This window comes from Lolium rigidum, chromosome 6 (genome assembly GCF_022539505.1).
Source record: "Lolium rigidum isolate FL_2022 chromosome 6, APGP_CSIRO_Lrig_0.1, whole genome shotgun sequence".
Taxonomy (NCBI): Eukaryota; Viridiplantae; Streptophyta; class Magnoliopsida; order Poales; family Poaceae; genus Lolium; species Lolium rigidum.
Genome location: NC_061513.1, coordinates 349,508,516 through 349,530,520, shown reverse-complemented (window position 1 = coordinate 349,530,520; position 22,005 = coordinate 349,508,516).

Below are 22,005 nucleotides of genomic sequence, written 5' to 3'. Positions count from 1 at the left end.
AACCTTGGTTCAACGATTTCACTCAATAGCATCAATAACAAGTAGAAATCAACACCGGGAGAGTTTCCCCTATCAAACAATCAAGATCAAACCCAAATGGTTACAGCGGTGACGATGTGCAGCGGTGGAGACGGCGGTGATGATGATGTAGATGATGACGATGGTGATGGAGATGATGTCCAGCTCGATGACGGTGACGATGGCGTCGATTTCCCCCTCTGGGAGGGAATTTCCCCGACGGATCTCAGCCTGCCGGAGAGCTCTTTTCTCTCTGGTGTTCTCCGCCCCGTAGAGGCGGCTGTAACTCTTCGCGACTGTCTCCCCTGGAGCTTAGGTTTTCGGGGCGAAGAAATATGCGAAGGAGAGGAGGCCAGAGGGGGTTGTGGGCCCCCTCCTCACAGGGTGGCGCGGCCAGGGCAGGGCCCACGCCGGCCCATGAGGTGGGCCCATGGCGGCCCTCCTCGGCTCCCCCTTCTGTCTCCCTTCGTCTTCTGGAAAAATAGGATTTTTCATATAAATTCCGTCAATTGTTGATCTTCCAAAATATTGCATTCTGACGGCGCTTTTTCCAGCAGAATCCTGGCTCCGGTGCGCGATCCTCCAATAATCATGAAACATGCAAAATAGATGAAATAACATAAGTATCATCTCCAAATATGAAATATATCAATGAATAACAGCAAATTATGATATAAAATAGTGATGCAAATTGGGCGTATCAACTCCCCCCAAGCTTAACTAAACTCGGTAAATAGGACCACATGTTTATGGAGTGAAGAGTCGATAAATAAAATACGGACAAGAAGCATCATATTCATTCACACAAGACATTCTAGTAGACAACTTCCTCATATAATTCAACTTGAAACAAGTATAAGGTAATCACAAATAAAGGTGCATAAGAAATCATAGTTGGTGATGGCAAACTTCGTTCTTGTTCAGAGAACAATTAACAGGTTATACTTATCTATTGAGCAGCGCTCTCATGTTAAAGTTTATATGGCACAACTTGCATACTCAATCATAATAATCTCCTCATAATCTTTGATAACTTTCAAAGCTATATTCATTCGGATAAAACTTGTACTAAACAAGGAAGAGTAAGAGACATGATGAAGTAAATCACAATATAGATAGTTTGATCACAACAACTCAAATGCTTGCTTAAGATGGAGGGAAATAGGTTTACTGACTCAACATAAAGTAAAAGACAGGCCCTTCGCAGAGGGAAGCAGGGATTAAATCATGTGCTAGAGCTTTTTCAGTTTTGAAATCATATAAAGAGAATAAAAGTAACATTTTGAGAGGTGTTTGTTGTTGTCAACGACTGGTAGCGGGTACTCTAACCCCCTTGCCAGACAAACTCTCGAAGAGGGGTCCCATACAGTTTTATTTTTGGTTGGCACTCCTTCCAACCTTTGCTTTCACAAACCATGACTAACTGAATCCTCGGGTGCCTGCCAACAATCTCATACCATGAAGGAGTGCCTTTTTATTTTAGTTTTATTTAGATGACACTCCTCCCCACCTTTCCTTTCTCAAGCCATGGCTAACCGAATCCTCGGGTGCCGTCCAACAATCACATACCATGGAGGAGTGTTTATTTTTGTAACATTATGAAGGTTAATTAATCGGGGCTGGGAACCCCATTGCCAGCTCTTTTTGCAGAGTTATTATATAAGCGGATGAAGCCACTGGATGCACGAGAAGCATTCCCTCTCAGTACAGGTTTTTGGCTAGCAAGGTTAATTAGAAAACACAAGAGTTGAGGGAAACAAACAAATATACATGTGATAGAAACAATCATGCATCTTCCTTGTAAGCACAAACAATTTTAACTTCAGAATAATAAGCTATGAGCTAACAAGAAAAGAAGACAATGAGACAACTACATGTATTTCTCTTTTCTACTTAAACCTCAAAGTGTTATTGCTATTGACCAGTGCTAAGTTTGCCAAAACCAAATAGATTTATTCAATGCTCCCAAAGTGACACCAATACTAATAACAAGATCAATCATATAATAGGGATTGCAAACTAAAATAAGATGTGCAATATGTAAATGATAAGACTTCTCATTAATATTCCATAACGATAACTCACACCAAGGGATACATAGACAACCAACTAAAGGAGAGATATTTCCACACTGCAACCCATCTTATATGATAACTTCCCTACTCATGATATGACACTACTTGACAGTAAAAAGTAAAAGATAGTGATGATGTGATACCGCGGCACTCCCCCAAGCTTGGAATAAACCAAGGGTATGCCAATACCGATGATGAGTTACTCCTTCGGCGATGATGGTGATGAATTCTTGACAAGCTTCTCAACAAGCTCCTGAAGCTCATCAATCTTGTACATGAGGTTGCGGATCATCTCCGAATTGTGCTCGACGCGGTTAAGAAGTATGTCCGACGGCGAGTCCCAACTCTTGGAGTTATTTCCCCACTCTTTAACCTCAGGCTTCATCCTTCCTGTAGTGTTAGAACGATCTATATCCCAATTGCTAGGCAATGCTGCCTTGGGAGTCCTTTCAATTTGACTATTGTAAATTAGATTGCGGAAGGGGTGGTAAGTGCCTGAAGAAGATGTATTTGGAGCTAGGTAATGACGTGGAACCCTTCCTCCGGTGCAAATTCTTGCGCTCCTCTTTGCACTAAGAGGGTTATCCACCACCTCGATGCTTGCGATGGTAGCACGCGGGTATGCGCGCGAGTCTTCCTCCACTTCTTCTTCATCTTCTTCCTTGACGCTCTCGTCCACCTCTTCCTACTCGGGATCTTGAATATCCTCATCCGGAAGCCCCTTGCCCTTGTTCTTGGAGACCATGGTGCTTCTAGATTGAAAACAGATCCTGGCAGAAACAGCTCGAAACAAAACACGTCGAGAAAACGATATACGGACCTCCAGGGGTCCGGGGGATTATATAGCAAGAATTTTCACGACAAAAGGAAAGTACCAGGTCGAACCAGAGTTGGAGAGAGGCGACGAGGCGGCCAGCTCATAGGGTGGCGCGGCCAGGCTGGGGCCCGCGCCGGCCTATGGGGGCACGCCCTCGTGCGTCTCCTCCACTCCGTTTCAATCTCGTAATTTCTCATATATTCCAAAAACAGCAAAAATATTGTTTGGAAAGTAAATCGCGAACTTTTATTACCAGTACTGTTACCTATTCAAAGTCGAGTTCAGGCGGACTGTCAATTTGCCCTTTGATGAAAGCCTCCGGTGTTTCCACTCGAATAACATCAACATCTACATTATAAGAATCACCTGAGATATAATGCTTGAGTCTTTGTCCATTCACCACTTGTGTGGCATTGCCTTGGAGAGAGCTAATTTTAATTGCTCCTGAACGATACACCTCCTCAACGACATATGGTCCTTCCCATTTCGAGAGTAATTTCCCTGCAAAGAATCTGAGACGAGACCGATACAATAGGACTTTATCTCCAATATTAAATTCTCTTTTGATAATTCTTCTATCATGCCATTTCTTAACTTTCTCTTTAAAGAGTTTAGCATTTTCATAAGCTTCACTTCTCCATTCATCTAGAGAACCCAATTGTAGCAATCTTTTCTTACCGGCTAGTTTAGGATCTTTATTTAGTTCTCTTACAGCCCAATAAGCTTTGTGCTCTAGTTCTAAAGGTAAATGACAAGCTTTTCCATAAACCATTTTATAAGGTGATATACCCATGGGATTTTTATAAGCAGTTCTATAAGCCCATAGTGCTTCCTTCAATTTACTAGCCCAATTCTTTCTAGTTTTATTAACAGTCTTTTCCAAGATAGCTTTAATCTCTCTATTTGATAATTCTACTTGCCCACTAGTTTGAGGATAATAAGCGGAAGCAATTCTATGATTAATACCATATTTAGCAAGAGTTATCCTAAAACCACCATGAATAAAATGAGAACCTCCATCAGTCATAATATATCTAGGAACTCCAAATCGAGGAAAAATAATATCTAAAAGCATTCTTAAAGAGGTCTCACCATCAGCACTTTTTGTAGGTATGGCTTCCACCCATTTAGTAACATAATCAACAACAACAAGTATATGAGTGTTACCTTCGAAGAGGGAAAAGGTCCCATGAAGTCAAATCCCCAACAATCAAACGGTTCAATAACAAGAGTATAATTCATAGGCATTTCATTGCGTCTGGAGATATTACCAACCCTTTGACATTCATCACAAGATAAAATAAACTTCCTTGCATCTTTGAAGAGAGGTGGCCAATAAAAACCTGATTGTAGAATCTTTTGTGCGGTTCTATCTCCGGCATGATGTCCTCCATAAGCACTACCATGACATTTACTCAACATCTCTTGCTGTTCATATTCGGGGACACATCTTCGCAGAATACCATCCACTCCTTCTTTATATAAGTGTGGGTCATCCCAGAAATAATGCCTCGAGTCATAAAAGAATTTCCTCCTTTGCTGGGCTGAAAAGGTTGGAGGCAAGTACTTGGAAACAATAAAGTTAGCATAATCAGCATACCAAGGACTGTCTCGCGAGCTCACCTTTATTACAGCCAATTGTTCATTTGGAAAACTATCATTAACGGGAACAGGATCATAAGCAATATTTTCCAATCTAGACAAATTATCAGCAACAGGATTATCAACACCTTTTCCTATCTACAATATGTAAATCAAATTCTTGCAACAGAAGTACCCATCTAATAAGCCTTGGCTTAGCATCTTTCTTTTGCATAAGGTATCTGATTGCAGCATGATCAGTATGAATTGTAACTTTTGAATCAACAATATAAGATCTAAACTTATCACAAGCAAAGACTACAGCTAACAATTCTTTTTCAGTAGTAGCATAATTTCTTTGAGCAGCATCAAGGGTTTTACTAGCATAATGAATAACATTCAATTTTTTATTTACTCGCTGTCCAAGAACAGCGCCTACAGCAAAATCACTAGCATCACACATAATTTCAAATGGTAAGTTCCAATCAGGAGGTTCGACTATAGGAGCAGTTGTTAAGGCTTTCTTTAGAGTTTCAAAAGCTTCCTTACAATCATCATAAAAAACAAAAGGTACATCTTTTTGAAGAAGATTAGTAAGAGGCTTTGAAATTTTGGAGAAGTCTTTAATAAACCTCCTATAAAACCCAGCATGACCAAGAACACTACGAATACCTTTAACATCCCTAGGATAGGGCATCTTCTCAATTGCTTCAAATTTAGCTTTATCAACTTCAATACCTCTCTCAGAAATTTTATGTCCCAATACAATTCCTTCATTAACCATAAAGTGGCATTTCTCCCAATTAAGAACAAGGTTAGTTTCTTCATATCTCTGCAAAACTTTATCAAGGTTCCGCAAGCAATTATCAAAAGAATTGCCATAGACTTATCAAGGTTCCGCATCTCAGAAAGGAGTTTTTTCAATATAAGCTTCAGGAATAACATGATCAACAGTTTCAACTACAACACATTTATTAATAGATGAATCAATTTTATCTTTATACGGTTCATGATACTTATCAAAGTTCTTCTTAGGCAATTCATAATGAGAGGCAAAAGCTTTATAAAGATTTGCAGCAACTTGAGAATCAAGACCATAAGTAGCACTCATATTACGAAATTTATCAGTATCCATAAAAGCTTCAATGCATTTATAATCATAATTTATACCTGATTCTCTATCTTTGTCGTTCTCCCATCCTTCAGTATTCTCCTGGATCCGATTAAGAAGGTCCCTCTTAAACTCTTCTTTGTTGCGTGTAAATGATCCAGAACAAGAAGTATCCAGCAAGGTCTTGTCTTGAAAAGAAAGTCTTGCATAGAAATTATCAATAATAACATTACCAGGAAGCTCATGAATGGGGCATTTGAGCATTAAAGACTTCAATCTCCCCCACGCTTGGGCAATACTCTCTCCATCATGAGGCCAAAAATTATATATGTGGTTCCGATCCTTGTGAATTTCACTTGGAGGATAGAACTTAGAATAAAACCGAGGCACAATATCATTCCATTCAAGAGAATCCCCATTATCCAGTAATTTATACCAATGCGCCGCTTTACCAGACATCGATATAGAGAATAGTTTCTTCCTCACTTCATCCATAGCAATACCTGCACACTTGAATAAACCGCATAATTCATGCAAGAACAGTAAATGATCTCCAGGGTGGACAGTTCCATCCCCTGTATAACGGTTATCCACTACACGTTCAATAATTTTCATAGGTATTTTGTATGGTATTTCTTCCTCACCTGGCGCCTCATCCACTACCTTTGCAGTAGTAGTAGATTTTCCAAATAAAAATTCAAGAGAAGATCTCTCCATAATGAATTATGGCAGCAGGCAGAAATAAAATCAGCACAAACAGTAAAAGTTTCCCTTACCAATTCCACTTACCAATAGCGCTTCACTCCCCGGCAACGGCGCCAGAAAATAGTCTTGATGACCCACAAGTATAGGGGGTGTATCATAGTATTTTCGATAAGTAAGAATGTCGATCCCAACGAGGAGCAGAAGGTGTTGACAAGCAGTTTCGATGAAGGATTCACTGTAAATGCTCACAGACAAGTATTCGGGGGTTTTGATGTAGCAGTTGAATAAAGTACGAGTAAGTAAAGTGCGAGAGTAACAATTGCAGCGAGTGGCCCAATCCTTTTTAGCACAAAGGACAAGCCGGTTTGTTTACTTATAATGACCAAACATTCTTGAGAACACACGGGATTTAAGTCTAGTGCTTTCGCTACATACGGCTAATTAATCTTCATTGTTTTGATAAGTGTTGTGTGGGTGAACCTATGCTAATGTACCGCCCTTCCTAGGACTAATACATACTTGTGATTATACCCCTTGCAAGCATCCGCAACTACAAGAAAGTAATTAAGATAAATCTAACCACAGCCTTAAACTCTGAGATCCTGCTATCCCTCCTGCATCGATATACCAACGGGGGTTCAGGTTTCTGTCACTCCGGCAACCCCACAATTGGCAAACGAGTACAAGATGCATTCCCCTAGGCCCATAAATGTGAAGTGTCATGTAGTCGACGTTCACATGACACCACTAGAAGAATAACACCACAACTTAAATATCATAAAATTGAATATTACTCAACCATACTTCACTACTAACATTTAGACTTCACCCATGTCCACAAGAACTAAACGAACTACTCACGAGACATCATATGGAACATGATCAGAGGTGATATGATGGTGAATAACAATCTGAACATAAACCTTGGTTCAACGGTTTCACTCAATAGCATCAATAACAAGTAGAAATCAACACCGGGAGAGTTTCCCCTATCAAACAATCAAGATCAAACCCAAATTGTTACAGCGGTGACGATGTGCAGCGGTGGAGACGGCGGTGATGATGATGTAGATGATGACGATGGTGATGGAGATGATGTCCAGCTCGATGACGGTGACGATGGCGTCGATTTCCCCCTCCGGGAGGGAATTTCCCCGGCGGATCTCAGCCTGCCGGAGAGCTCTTTTCTCTCTGGTGTTCTCCGCCCCGCAGAGGCGGCTGTAACTCTTCGCGACTGTCTCCCCCTGGAGCTTAGGTTTTCGGGGCGAAGAAATATGCGAAGGAGAGGAGGCCAGAGGGGGCTGTGGGCCCCCTCCTCACAGGGCGGCGCGGCAAGAGCAGGGCCCGCGCCGGCCCATGAGGTGGGTCCATGGCGGCCCTCCTCGGCTCCCCCTTCTGGCTCCCTCGTCTTCTGGAAAAATAGGATTTTTCATATAAATTCCGTCAATTGTTGATCTTCCGAAATATTGCATTCTGACGGCGCTTTTTCCAGCAGAATCCTGGCTCCGGTGCGCGATCCTCCATTAATCATGAAACATGCAAAATAGATGAAATAACATAAGTATCATCTCCAAATATGAAATATATCAATGAATAACAACAAATTATGATATAAAATAGTGATGCAAATTGGACGTATCAAGCTATCACAGATATTCGGGAACATAAGACCAAGGATCTTATTGGTTCCAAATTCGCACATATTCCACATATGGAGGAGGAAGATGATCCTATGTTGAACCACTTTAAGTTTGCAAAGCGAAAGCCTGCAGAAGCCGCTAAGTACATGGATAACTGCCGAAGCCTACTGGCATTGTTCTTTCAGTTGAATCGACATCTGTCGGGAGCAATTGACACAATGTTGGATGAATTCACTGAGCCCAAGGAGGAGTCGAAGGGAAAGGAGCCAATGGATGGTGAGGTTCACTCACCGGTTTATTCAACTGGTGAATTTATCAGCATAGACCATCCAGAACCACAAACCACACCTATAACACCTAGGTACTTTCCAAGTAGCTCCCAAGGTGGATATGAGGGCGGAGAGGAATCCGGAAATCATCAGCGTTCCGAGACTCCTATTGAGAACTCCACAGGTTGGCGTTGGGGATCATTCATGGGGACTTATGGTGATCCAGTGAGATGTAATTCTGAGAGAGATGAGGACGCCACAACCCAATATCAGAACCATCAGTACAGTAGAGGAGATTATGAGGAGTATCCGATAATGATAGAGTCGGACACAGATGGAAGGAATGCTTATGATGGAGTCACAGGGGAGTACACCCCAGGGGAGGATTATGCTTCATTAAATAATCATTTCATGACAACAGATTTTCCCTGGGATCATCCTCTGATTCAGACTACCAGCCGACTGGGAGACCCTATGTCCCAGACTCTATCAGGAGGACTACTCGTTCGACCAGATGGAAGCCTGGGATGTACCAGGAATGAAGCCACGACTAGAGACCTCCACGGGAGGCGAGACTACAATACAGTTGTACCACATGTATTGTAGTATGTAATATTTGAATAAGTTGTAATTATACTTCAATAAGTGAGTTTGCATACTCACACTACTACTGAGTATTGTAATAAACCACTTAAGTTTGTATATACATGGTATATGTTTTGTATGATTTGGATTTGCTTCTTGATTTCCATTGCGTGACTAGTTCTGTGCACAAAGTTGAGCTCAGAAAACTTGCGCATGGACTAACTATGAGTACCAGTTTGTGTTATAGAGCCAGGGGAAGATGTCAGGAACGTTAGGAGATGAGAGTGAAGCACAACGCCTCGAGCGCGAGGCAAAGCAGAAGGAAGAGGCGGATGAAGCCGCCAGAAATCAGTTTCCACCACCACAACCACCACCCATGATGCAGCAGAACTTCCTCCAATACATGCAAATGTTGGAGGAAAGATGGTAACGCGTGAAGCACACGTCCGTTGGGAACCCCAAGAGGAAGGTGTGATGCGTACAGCAGCAAGTTTTCCCTCAGTAAGAAACCAAGGTTATCGAACCAGTAGGAGTCAAGGGCCACGTGAAGGTTGTTGGCGGAGGAGTGTAGTGCGGTGCAACACCAGGGATTCCGACGCCAACGTGGAACCTGCACAACACAATCAAAATACTTTGCCCCAACGTAACAGTGAGGTTGTCAATCTCACCGGCTTGCTGTAAGCAAAGGATTAAACGTATGGTGTGGAAAATGATGTTTCTTTGCAATGAGCAGCAAGGAACAATGATTGCAGTAGATTGTATTTCAGATGTAAAAGAATGGACCGGGGTCCACAGTTCACTAGTGGTGTCTCTCCAATAAGAAATAGCATGTTGGGTGAACAAATTACAGTTGGGCAATTAACAAATAGAGAGGGCATAACAGTGCACATACATATCATGATGAGTAATATGAGATTTACTTAGGGCATTACGACAAAGTACATACACCGCTATCCAGCATGCATCTATGCCTAAAAAGTCCACCTTCGGGTTAGCATCCGCACCCCTTCCAGTAGTAAGTTGCAAACAACAGACAATTGCATTAAGTATGGTGCGTAATGTAATCAACACAAATATCCTTAGACAAATCATTGATGTTTTATCCTTAGTGGCAACCGCACATCCACAACCTTAGAACTTTCTGTCACTGTCCCAGATTCAATGGAGGCATGAACCCACTATCGAGCATAAATACTCCCTCTTGGAGTCACAAGTATCAACTTGGCCAGAGCCTCTACTAGCAACGGAGAGCATGCAAGATCATAAACAACACATATATGATAGATTGATAATCAACTTGACATAGTATTCCATATTCATCGGATCCCAACAAACACAACATGTAGCATTACAAATAGATGATCTTGATCATGATAGGCAGATCACAAGATCTAACACGATAGCACAATGATGAGAAGACAACCATCTAGCTACTGCTATGGACCCATAGTACAAGGATGAACTACTCACACATCAGTCCGGAGGCGATCATGGTGATGTAGAGTCCTCCGGGAGATGATTCCCCTCTCCGGCAGGGTGCCGGAGGCGATCTCCTGAATCCCCCGAGATGGGATTGGCGGCGGCGGCGTTTCTGGAACTTTTTCCATATCGTGGCTCTCGGTAATAGGGTTTTCGCGACGGAGAGTATAAGTAGGCGGAAGGGCGGAGTCGGAGGGCTGACGAGGGGCCCACACCATAGGCCAGCGCGGGCCTTTCCTTGGCCGCGCCGCCCTATTATCTGGGCACCTCGTGGCCCCACTTCGTATGCTCTTCGGTCTTCTGGAAGCTCCGTGGAAAAATAAGACCCTGGGCGTTGGTTTCGTCCAATTCCGAGAATATTTCCTTTGTAGGATTTCTGACACCAAAAACAGCACAAAACAGGAACTGGCGCTTGATACGTCTCCGACGTATCGATAATTTCTTATGTTCCATGCCACATTATTGATGATATCTACATGTTTTATGCATACTTTATGTCATATTTATGCGTTTTCCGGAACTAACCTATTGACGAGATGCCGAAGGGCCAGTTCCTGTTTTCTGCTGTTTTTGGTTTCAGAAATCCTAGTAAGGAAATATTCTCGGAATCGGACGAAATCAACGCCGAGCATCTTAGAATCCCCAGAAGCATCCTGAACACCCGAGAGCCGCCAGAGAGGGGACACAGGCCCCCCAGATGATAGGCCGGCGCGGCCCAGGGGTGGCCCGCGCCCCCCTGTGGTGACACCGCCTCGTTGACCCTCCGACGCCGCCTCTTCGCCTATTTAAGCCCCCTCGACCTAAAACCTCGAGACGAAAAAGCCACGGTACGAGAAACCTTCCAGAGCCGCCGCCATCGCGAAGCCAAGATCTGGGGGATAGGAGTCTCTGTTCCGGCACGCCGCCGGGATGGGGAAGTGCCCCGGAAGGCTTCTCCATCGACACCACCGCCATCTTCATCAACGCTGCTGTCTCCCATGAGGAGGGAGTAGTTCTCCATCGAGGCTCGGGGCTGTACCGGTAGCTATGTGGTTAATCTCTCTCCTATGTACTTCAATACAATGATCTCATGAGCTGCCTTACATGATTGATATTCATATGAGTTTTGTATCACAATTCATCTATGTGCTACTCTAGTGATGTTATTAAAGTACTCTATTCCTCCTGCATGGTGTAAAGGTGGCGAGTGTGTGCATCATGTAGTACTTGGCGTAGTTTATGATTGTGATCTCTTGTAGATTATGAAGTTAACTATTACTATGATGGTATTGATGTGATCTATTTGGTTATGTTGATCTATCTTGCACTCTAAGGTTATTTAAACATGAATATCGAATATTGTGGAGCTTGTTAACTCCGGCATTGAGGGTTCGTGTAATCCTACACAATTAGTGGTGTTCATCATCCAACAAGAGGGTGTAGAGTCTAGCATCTATCTATTTATTTATGTGATCAATGTTGAGAGTGTCCACTAGTGAAAGTATGATCCCTAGGCCTTGTTCCTAAATACTGCTATCGCTGCTTGTTTACTGTTCTACTGCATCTGTACTGTCCGCAATATTACCACCATCCATCACACGCCAGTCCTGGACAACAAAGCACTTTTCTGGTGCTGTTGCTACTGCTCATATATATTCATACCACCTGTATTTCACTATCTCTTCGCCGAACTAGTGCACCTATTAGGTGTGTTGGGGACACAAGAGACTTCTTGCTTTGTGGTTGCAGGGTTGCATGAGAGGGATATCTTTGACCTCTTCCTCCCTGAGATCGATAAACCTTGGGTGATCCACTTAAGGGAAACTTGCTGCTGTTCTACAAACCTCTGCTCTTGCAGGCCCAACACTGTCTACAAGAATAGAAGCTCCCGTAGACATCAGCGCTTCGGCATCTTGTCAATAGGTTAGTGTCAGAAAATGCATATAAATGATGTAAAGTGTATATAAAACATGTGAGTATTGTCATAAAACTAGCATGGAACATAAGAAATTATATATACGTTTGAGATGTATCAAAAGACAACGTCTGACTATGGAGCAGCAAAATAAATTCTTTCAAAAGCTGCTGCAACAGAACCGGGTAGAGAGGCCAGAGAACCCGGGCGTTACGTTGTCAGATTTCTAGAACACAAAGCCAATATCATTCGCCTACGCGCCTGAACCAATGGACGCGGAGGATTGGCTGATGGATACCGAGCGAAAGCTCAACACCGTTGGATGCAATGACCTGGAGAAGGTCAGATATGCTACACACTTATTATGTGGACCCGCCGCATCTTGGTGGGATAACATCGTAGCCGTTTACCCAGCTGAGAAACTATTCACCTGGGAGGAGTTCAAAAGGAAGTTCAGGGAATCCAATGTTCCTGGAAGTATAGTTGAGTTGAAGCGTCGGGAGTTTGAAAGTCTCAAACAGAAGGAAAAGACTATCCTGACTTATGTCAGAGAGTTTTCAGGACTGTCCCGATATGCTGCGGAAGAGGTCAACACGGAAGATAAAAGAAAGAAGAGGTTCATGAGAGGATTGAATCCTCAGTTCAAAGTTCAGCTCAGAATGTTGAGAGCTACTGAATTTCAAGAGTTGGTGGATGCAGCCATCACTCTAGAAGATGATTTTAAACAACTGCAAGAAGAGAAGCGGAAGAAGGCCAGATTTGAGCCTAAGAAGTTCATCAGTAACATGCCCAACACCAGCTTGAGTTTCAAGCCAAGGTACAACAACAACAACAACAACAAAAGAAACCAGGGATTTCAGTCTGCAAACCTGATTGTTTGCCGAATCTGTGGAGTAAAGGGTCATTATTCCAAGAACTGCAGGAGGACCAAAGTGATTTGCTTTGGTTGTCGTCAGGAGGGGCTGATGTCTACGCACGCTTCTTTTCCTGTAGACAGTGTTGGGCCTCCAAGAGCAGAGGTTTGTAGAACAGCAGCAAGTTTCTCTTAAGTGAATCACCCAAGGTTTATCGAACTCATGTAGGTAGAGGTCAAAGATATCCCTCTCAAGCAACCCTGCAATTAAGATACAAGAAGTCTCTTGTGTCCCCAACACACCTAATACACTTGGCAGATGTATAGGTGCACTAGTTCGGCGAAGAGATAGTAAAATGCAAGTGATATGGATGAATATGAGTGGTAATAAAAATCTGAAATAAATATGGCAGCAAGTAAACATGCAGTAGAACAGTAAATAAACGGTGATTCGATATTTGGAAACAAGGCCTAGGGATCCTACTTTCACTAGTGGACACTCTCAACAATGATCACATAATAATACTACTCTACACTCTTTTGTTGGATAACAAACACCATTCATTTAGGGCTACAAAAGCACACCTCAAGCCGGAGTAAACAAGCTCCACAACATCCGGAGTTCATATTTAAGTAACCTTAGAGTGCATAATAGACCGTTGCAATTTAGACCGAGTACTAACATAGCATACACGCTGTCAACAATAGCTATGAAAGGGGGAATAGATCGCATCAATACTATCATAGTAATAGTTAACTTCATAATCTACAAGAGACTACAATCATAACCTATGCCAAGTACTACATGATGCACACACTGTCCACATTACATCATGGAGGAGGAATAGAGTACTTTAATAACATCACTAGAGTAGCACATAGATTAATAGTGATACAAAGCTCATCATATGGATCTCAGTCATGTAAGGCAGCTCATGAGATCCTTGTGTTGAAGTACATGGGAGAGAGATGAACCACATAGCTACCGGTAGAGCCCTCAGCCTCGGGAGCGAACTACTCCCTCCTCATCATGGGAGACAGCGATGGCGATGAAGATGGCGGTGGAGATGGCTTCCGGGGGCAATTCCCCGTCCCGGCGGCGTGCCGGAACAGAGACTTCTGTCCCCCGAATCTTGGCTTCGCGATGGCGGCAGCTCTGGAAGGTTTTTCGTATCATGGCTTATTGGTATCGAAATTTTAGGTCACGGAGGGTCTTATAGGCGAAGAGGCGGAGTCGGAGGGGCCCTGGGGGACCCACACACTAGGGGGCACGCCGCCATGTGGGGTGGGGCCCCCTTGGCTCCCCTCTGGTCCCTCTTCGGTGCTCTGGAAGCTTCCGGGAAAAATAAGATATTGGGCGTTGATTTCGTCCGACTCCGAGAATGTTTCCTTTGTAGGATTTCTGAAACCAAAAACAACAGAAAACAACAACTGGCTCTTCGGCATCTCGTCAATAGGTTAGTTCCGGAAAATGCATAAAAACATTATAAAGTGCGAGCAAAACATGTAAGTATTGTCATAAAACAAGCATGGAACATCAGAAATTATAGATACGTTGGAGACGTATCAGGGGCACATGTTGAGGGATTGCCCTAATAAAAAGAATGGAGGAGGTCAGTCAGGGGGAGGAGGAAATAGAAGTGGGAATTCCGGAGGGAACTGGAAGAATAAGAAACCCTTCGGAAAGTTGAACTGCACCAGCCTGGAGGAGGTGGTAAACTCCGATCGAGCAGTGATAGGTACGCTTCAGATACTCAATCACCCTGGCAAAATACTTTTTGATACTGGTGCAACTACATCATTCATTTCTCAGCAATTCATTATCAAACATGGAATTAGTTGCACTAAGTTAAATATACCTATCACCATACTATCTGCGGGGGGAACGGTAGTAGTAACCCACATTAAACAGGGACAAGTCATTATGATCAATAAATGTGCGTTTGACGCAGACCAGTTCGTTCTACCTATGAAGGACATAGATGTCATTCTTGGTATGAACTGGTTAGAGGCAAATGGAGCCTTGATAGACTGTGCGAACAAGACAATGTCTTTGAAAAGCCCAGATGGAGGCAGGATGATTTATCAAGGTGATAAGCATACTCAGATTGAGGTTGAGTTACAATTAAATAGCATGAAGGAAGTGAAACTTGAGGACATCCCAGTAGTTAATGAATTCCAGGATGATTTTCCTAAGGAATTACCTGGAATGCCACCAGATAGGGAGATAGAGTTCACTATCGACCTAATTCCGGGAACAGCTCCGATTGCTAAGGCACCATACAAGATGGGGCCTAAGGAGTTGAAGGAACTCAAGGAACAATTGGATGACCTAGAACAGAAAGGATTCATTCAGGAGAGTATTTCACCATGGGGATCACCAGTAATATTCGTGGACAAAAGGGATGGAGGCCGAAGGATATGCGGAGACTACATGAACCTAAACAATGTTACTAGGGATTTCTATTTTTGTGCCCTCGGTTCCTTAGTTGTGCTCAGTTTTCCCCAGCTCCTTAGTTTTTCCTCAGTTTTCCCCAAGTCCTTGTTTGAAACGCGCGTAGCGACTCGGACGGCAGGATTCCGTTTAGTTGACCGTTCCGTGCTGATGTGTGGGGCAGCGTCGTGTGTGCCCGCGTCGCGTGGGGATGGTAGAAAGGGACCGCGTGGGACAGGACGAGATAGTGTTTGGTTGCACGTGAGCAGGAGCTGGGTTTTGTCTCTCTCGGCTCAAATTAGCATTTTCCCTTTTAAGAGCACCTTTTCCCCTCTTTCTCTCTCTGTCTTTTTCACCAAATTAGTATCAAATTTAGAGAAGCTTCTATTTCTGCCTTTTGGCCCTCGTTTTTGCCCAATATGGCAGCAAATCTATAAGCTAGTATATGATAAATTCACAGCAGCATAATCAGAAAACTACGTATAATACATACAGCAGCCAAAAGCAGCCAATAACGTTGTTAATGTTCACGACAAACTAAGCTGGAAAAAAATACAAGATGCACGCAATGTATGGCCAATTAGAAGATTCCTCATTCCTCATATATTTCTTCGTCGCTCCATTCGTGCATTACCCCAAGGAAATATTCATTGAACTCGTTCCGTCTGCAGTGTGCGGCCAATACATCCTCCAGACGGTATGGCCTGTGTTCATTTTTCATACCGTAGTTTCCTATTCTATCCACACGTAGTGGCCACTCATCCCATGCCTTTGTATCATGAGAGTACTCTCTGATATAACCCAAATCCGTGTAGTAGATGCAGCCAGGTCGAAGTGTCGGGTGCACTCTAGTGTCGATGGAGATACACCGGATATAATTCACGAAGAAGGCATTACTGCCTATGTTACTGACCGGATGGAGAGAGCGGCTCTGAGTGTCCACACGGTACACCAATGGTTTGCCTGCCAAAGCCCGGTTGACCAACAACACAAGCAGCAGATCACCATCCGACTTCACAAGGTAGAACTTCTCATTTCCAAGTTCTGGAAATGAAATTAGTGTCTCCATCTTGACAGTGCTCGCGCGCTCGCTGCAACTGTACATTGGTGCACACTATTCTTCCGGACTCAAAATTGTCCGCAGCTATTGCATACAGTTCACCATTGAATGGGGTAATGCAACGCAGACAATGGTTCTCGATCGAAAATCTTTCTTCTCCCCAATCTTCATATATATCCTTAGTTGGAGTGCTCTCATCGACCCAACCAATTTCCGGCGGGTAATGTGCGGCAACGAAGACCATAGTCGGGGATTTGATTACAGCGACTGAATTCAGAAAAACAGATGGCATCTGCGCCTCAAACATAGTGTTCGATGCCTTTGTGAGTGGGTTCAGAAGCCGTATCTTGTGCGGCGGGTTCTTCTGGGCAAGCACGATGACGCCATGGCAAAAGCCGACGAAGTAGTATCTAAAATATATAGATGAAGATAACATTCAGCACTAAGATGTTTAAGATTGAAAATAAAAAGGTAGATATGGAGGAATTTGAACCTTGTATGAACTTCCGATAGATCTATGGTGACGGAGCGTGATGTGCCGAGTTGGAGGAAGGTGAACTCAGCGACGCGTGGAAGGGCGTGGTCTAGCATGATCCATTCGTCCAGGTGCACGTCGGGCTCAGGCAAACCTGAGCGCCAATTTCTACAGACTTGCCTCATAGCAGAGTAGGTGTCGGCGTACTCCTCGTTCGCTAGTAAGCATTCACCGATCTTGTGAAGTGGTCCATCAGCCGAGAGAGAGGCCCAGTTCACGGAGGCGCCGCGCTTGGATGCGCCGCCCTCGGCGGCGACGGGCTCGGCGGCGACGGGCTCGGAGGCAACGGGCTCGGAGGCGACGGTCGCCGGCGCATTCTTCTTCTCCATCGCCGGCAGGGTAGCGTGCGTAGGGCGGTTGGGGTTTTTCCGATTTGGAGAAGTTGATGGGACGTGAGAGGGGTGGTTTCGTGCGTGAGCGAGAATGAGACGACTGTGTGCAGAGGGAGGGAAGGAGGGGCTTACACGTCCTAAATGCGACCCACATCCTACGCGTCCACTATTTGCACGTCTGCACCGCGACACGCGTCAACAATGGCACGTCTTCCACTTCTGCACCGCAACACGTGTCCTCGGGTCTAACCCTGGAAATTTAGATATACTCAGGTATAACCTCGAGTCATATACTAGCATTTTTTGTGTGCTCAGTTTTTGCCTTGAGTGCTAATACTGGCTAGTGCAATATACTCAGTTTTACCCTCAAGTGGCTGGTCAACAGAGAGTCAACAAATGGGATTAACTAGTTAAATGAGTTATTTAATGTGCAAAAAATTCCGAAAAAGAGTGGCACTTACTCATTGAGTCTTTACCACAAATTGCCACTTCTCAAATCATAGATAAATCATAGATAAATCAAGTTTCACCACAAATTGCCACTTCTCAAATCACATAGTAGCTATGAAGGTGCATGGTTTTCCATAATAAGCCCTACCCAAAACAGCTTTCCCCAAAACATACTTTGTCTGAATGAGGCCATAATTTTCACACTCATGTAGATTTGTATTGCAAATAGTTTGAGGTAGGCCAAGATGGGTTTCATTGTACAAAACACGCATTTTACATTTTTTAAATCTCATATTTGAATCCCTTAGTCCTGTTTACTACTCACTTGCCCTTGGTTTCTTGATACTACTCAGCTTTGCCCTCTCCCTTCACAAACTCTCACGGACGCCCAACATTGCCCTGATTGGTCTAGCCCATGTCACGCGGATCGTGCCCGCCGACCGTTGATCGTATGATCTAACGAGCGAGGATAACCCCTATCTCTCTCTCTGGTCGGGGCCACCACCCTCTCTCTCTCTGTCGTCGGTTAGCTTCACGCAAAGTTTGGTTTTCTGCATTATTTTTCACGAGCTAAATTATAAAATCTTTTTAGGCATTACTTTTCACGCAAAAAATGATAAACCATCACCGATTTGTTGTAGCCATTACTTTTCACGCAAAAAAATGATACACCATCACCGATTTGTTGTAGCCATTACTTTTCACGCAAAAAACGATAAATCATCACCGATTTTGTTGTAGCCATTACTTTTCACGCAAAAAATGATACACCATCACCCATTTCTTGTAGCCATTACTTTTCACGCAAAAAACGATAAACCATCACCGATTTTGTTGTAACCATTAATTTTCATGCAAAAAATGATACACCATCACCCATTTCTTGTAGCCATTACTTTTCACGCAAAAAACGATAAACCATCACCGATTTTGTTGTAGCCATTACTTTTCATGCAAAAAATGATACACCATCACCCATTTCTTGTAGCCATTACTTTTCACGCAAAAAATGATAAACCATCAACGATTTGTTGTAGCCATTACGGTAAATGATAAACTATCACGAATTACCATTTCATTTAGGCATTACTTTTCACGGTAAAATGATAAACTATATCACGAAGTTCCATTTCCGTCAAGATAGTCCGCATTACTTTTTTGTTGAGATATATACCCCCACAACGGTCGTCTCCTCCTTAATTTATTGTGTAAACCCCCACAACGGTCATCTCCTCCTTAATTTATTGTGTAAACCCCCACCAACGTTCACCTCCTCCTTATTTTATTGTGTAAACCCCTACAACGGTCATCTCTCCCTTATAAACACCCACACGGCCATCCCTTGTGACAATAGGTTCTGCCTCTCTCTTCTTCGTTCACATATACTTGATCCATTGCCATGGCTTCCACGTCTCGGACGCGGACCGGAAGGGGAAGGGGAAGGGGAAGGGGAAGTGGATCATCATCATTTCCACCACCACCGTCAACACTGCCATTGATCATAGAGGAGTTCTTCATCGTCGTCTATGAAGACCCTTTGGTCAAGAAGGTACGCACGCGTTTCCACATATATGATGCATGTGATTAATTATGGGCATGTTCTAAAAACCCTTTAATTTCAAACGATCGGCGCTCGATCTCTTTGCAGGCTCTCCCAAAAAAGTTTGCGGACTATCTTGACGGCCAGGAGCCAGCTAAGGTGTATCCGCGAGCAGCCGGACCGTGGTCCTCGTCTCTGGACCGTGGAGGTCCTATTTGACGGTCAAGGCCGGATGTACCTCGACAAGGGCTGGGAGAATTTCGCCATCGCGCACGGTGTGGATTTCGGCTGCTTCGTACACTTCAAATATGAAGGCAATGATGTGCTCACAGTGAAGGTGTTCGACGGAACAATGTGCAGGAAGTACTACTACTCGGACGATGAAGATACTGACGATGAAAGCAACGACGACGTGAAGCCATGCATCCATCCCCTTTAGATAAGGGGATTATGACCAAGAATATATATGTAGCTTCATATGCATCGATTTAGAGATCTAACTATTTTCTATATATTATGCATGTAAAAGATAATATCGCATTTCCACTATTATTCGAGCACCACATCCTCCAAACGATGCCGATGCCGATGCCGATATCGGCATGGTCAGAACGGCTATGCTTGCCGCCACTGCTAGGTCAACGTCGGGATGCACAATGTTTAGCATAAGAGTCACTTTAGATTAAGCTGCGAAAATAGTCACCTGCCACAGCGGTCATTGGCTCGCGGAGGCCCCACAGAGCGGCAATATAATTTTCTATAAATAAATAGACAACCCACTGGTCATTGGCTGCGGCAGCCCCATAGAGCGGCCCCATTTGTCATTGGCAGCACCGCGTATACAATCAGGAAATAAAACGGCCCACGCGTCAGCGGTAGATGGATGGCTACTTGTTAGCACGAGACGGTCAGAGAGGAACTGCCCTCTATGCAGCCCCACCTCTGTGCAGCCCCACCCGTCAGATTAACGGTAACGGTAAGGCCTCTGACCTAACGGCAACCCGCGTCTTCGAGGGGTTTCAAACTAGAGGGAGGGGAAAGCTGAGGAAAAACTAACGAGCTGGGGAAAACTGAGTACAACTAACGAAGCAGGGGCCCGAAAATAGAAATCCCATGTTACTATCAAGAACAAGTATCCACTTCCCAGAATACAAGATCTGTTTGATCAAGTTAGAGGAGCAGGAGTCTTTTCCAAGATTGATCTGAGATCAGGATACCATCAGATAAAGAACAAAAAGGAAGATGTTCCGAAAACTGCCTTTGTTTCAAGGTATGGACATCATGAGTACCTAGTAGTACCTTTTGGGTTAACCAATGCCCCAGCAATATTCATGAATCTTACGAATAGGATCTTCATGCCATGTCTAGACAAGTTTGTCATCGTGTTCATCGATGATAACTTGATATACTCCAAGGACAAAGCTGAACATGCAGAGCATCTTAGGATACTGTTGCAAACACTAAGAGAACATCACCTCTATGCCAAATTTAGTAAGTGTGAATTTTGGCTAGATCAAGTAGAATTCCTTGGTCATGTTATCAGTAAAGATGGAATAGCAGTAAACCCAAGTAAGGTAGCAGCAGTTTTAGAATGGGAAGCACCAAACAATGTCAAGGAAATCCGCGGATTCTTAGGAATGGCAGGATACTACAGACGATTCATCGAAGGATTCTCCAAGATAGCAGGACCTATGACTAAGTTGTTAAGGAAAAATACACCATTCGTGTGGTCTGATGAGTGTGAGAAGAGTTTTCAGACTCTAAAAGAGAAACTCACCACAGCACCGGTGTTAGCAGTTCCGGAAGTTGGCAAGGATTACACCGTGTATTGTGACGCATCCAAGCATGGATTGGGTTGCGTACTCATGCAGGATCGGAAAGTAATATCTTATGGATCAAGGCAACTCAGACCTCATGAAGTGAACTATCCAACACATGACGTAGAACTAGCAGCGGTTGTATTTGCACTAAAAACTTGGAGACATTTTCTTTATGGGGCCAAGTGTGAGCTTTATACATATCACAAGAGTCTCAAGTACTTCTTCACTCAGAAGGAACTGAATATGCGACAGAAAAGATGGTTAGAGTTAATCAAGGATTACGACCTGACCATCAATTACACTCCAGGAAAGGCTAACGTTGTAGCGGATGCCTTAAGTAGAAAGAGTGCTGGAGGAGTAGAGCAAGAAATAGCACCGGAGTTGAAGAAGGAAATAAGCCAATCACAGATACAACTTTGGGAGAAGGAAGCACATGAAGGACTATCAGCAGTACAAGTGGCAGATGAATTAAGTGTGAACTTAAGAAATGAGATTATCATGGGTCAACTTGATGATCCATTCATCATGGAGGAAATGAGAAGGATCGATGAAGGAAGACCATCGTAATTCCACCGAGGAGAGTCCGGATCATTATGGTTCCAGAAAAGGATTTGCGTTCCAGATAACGCCGAGATCAAGGAAGTTATACTTAGAGAAGCTCATCAAACACCGTATTCAATCCATCCAGGAAGTACAAAGATGTACATGGACCTAAAAGAGTTATTCTGGTGGAATAACATGAAGAGAGAAATTGCACAATATGTGGCGGAGTGCCATACTTGTCAAAGGGTGAAGGCAGAACACCAA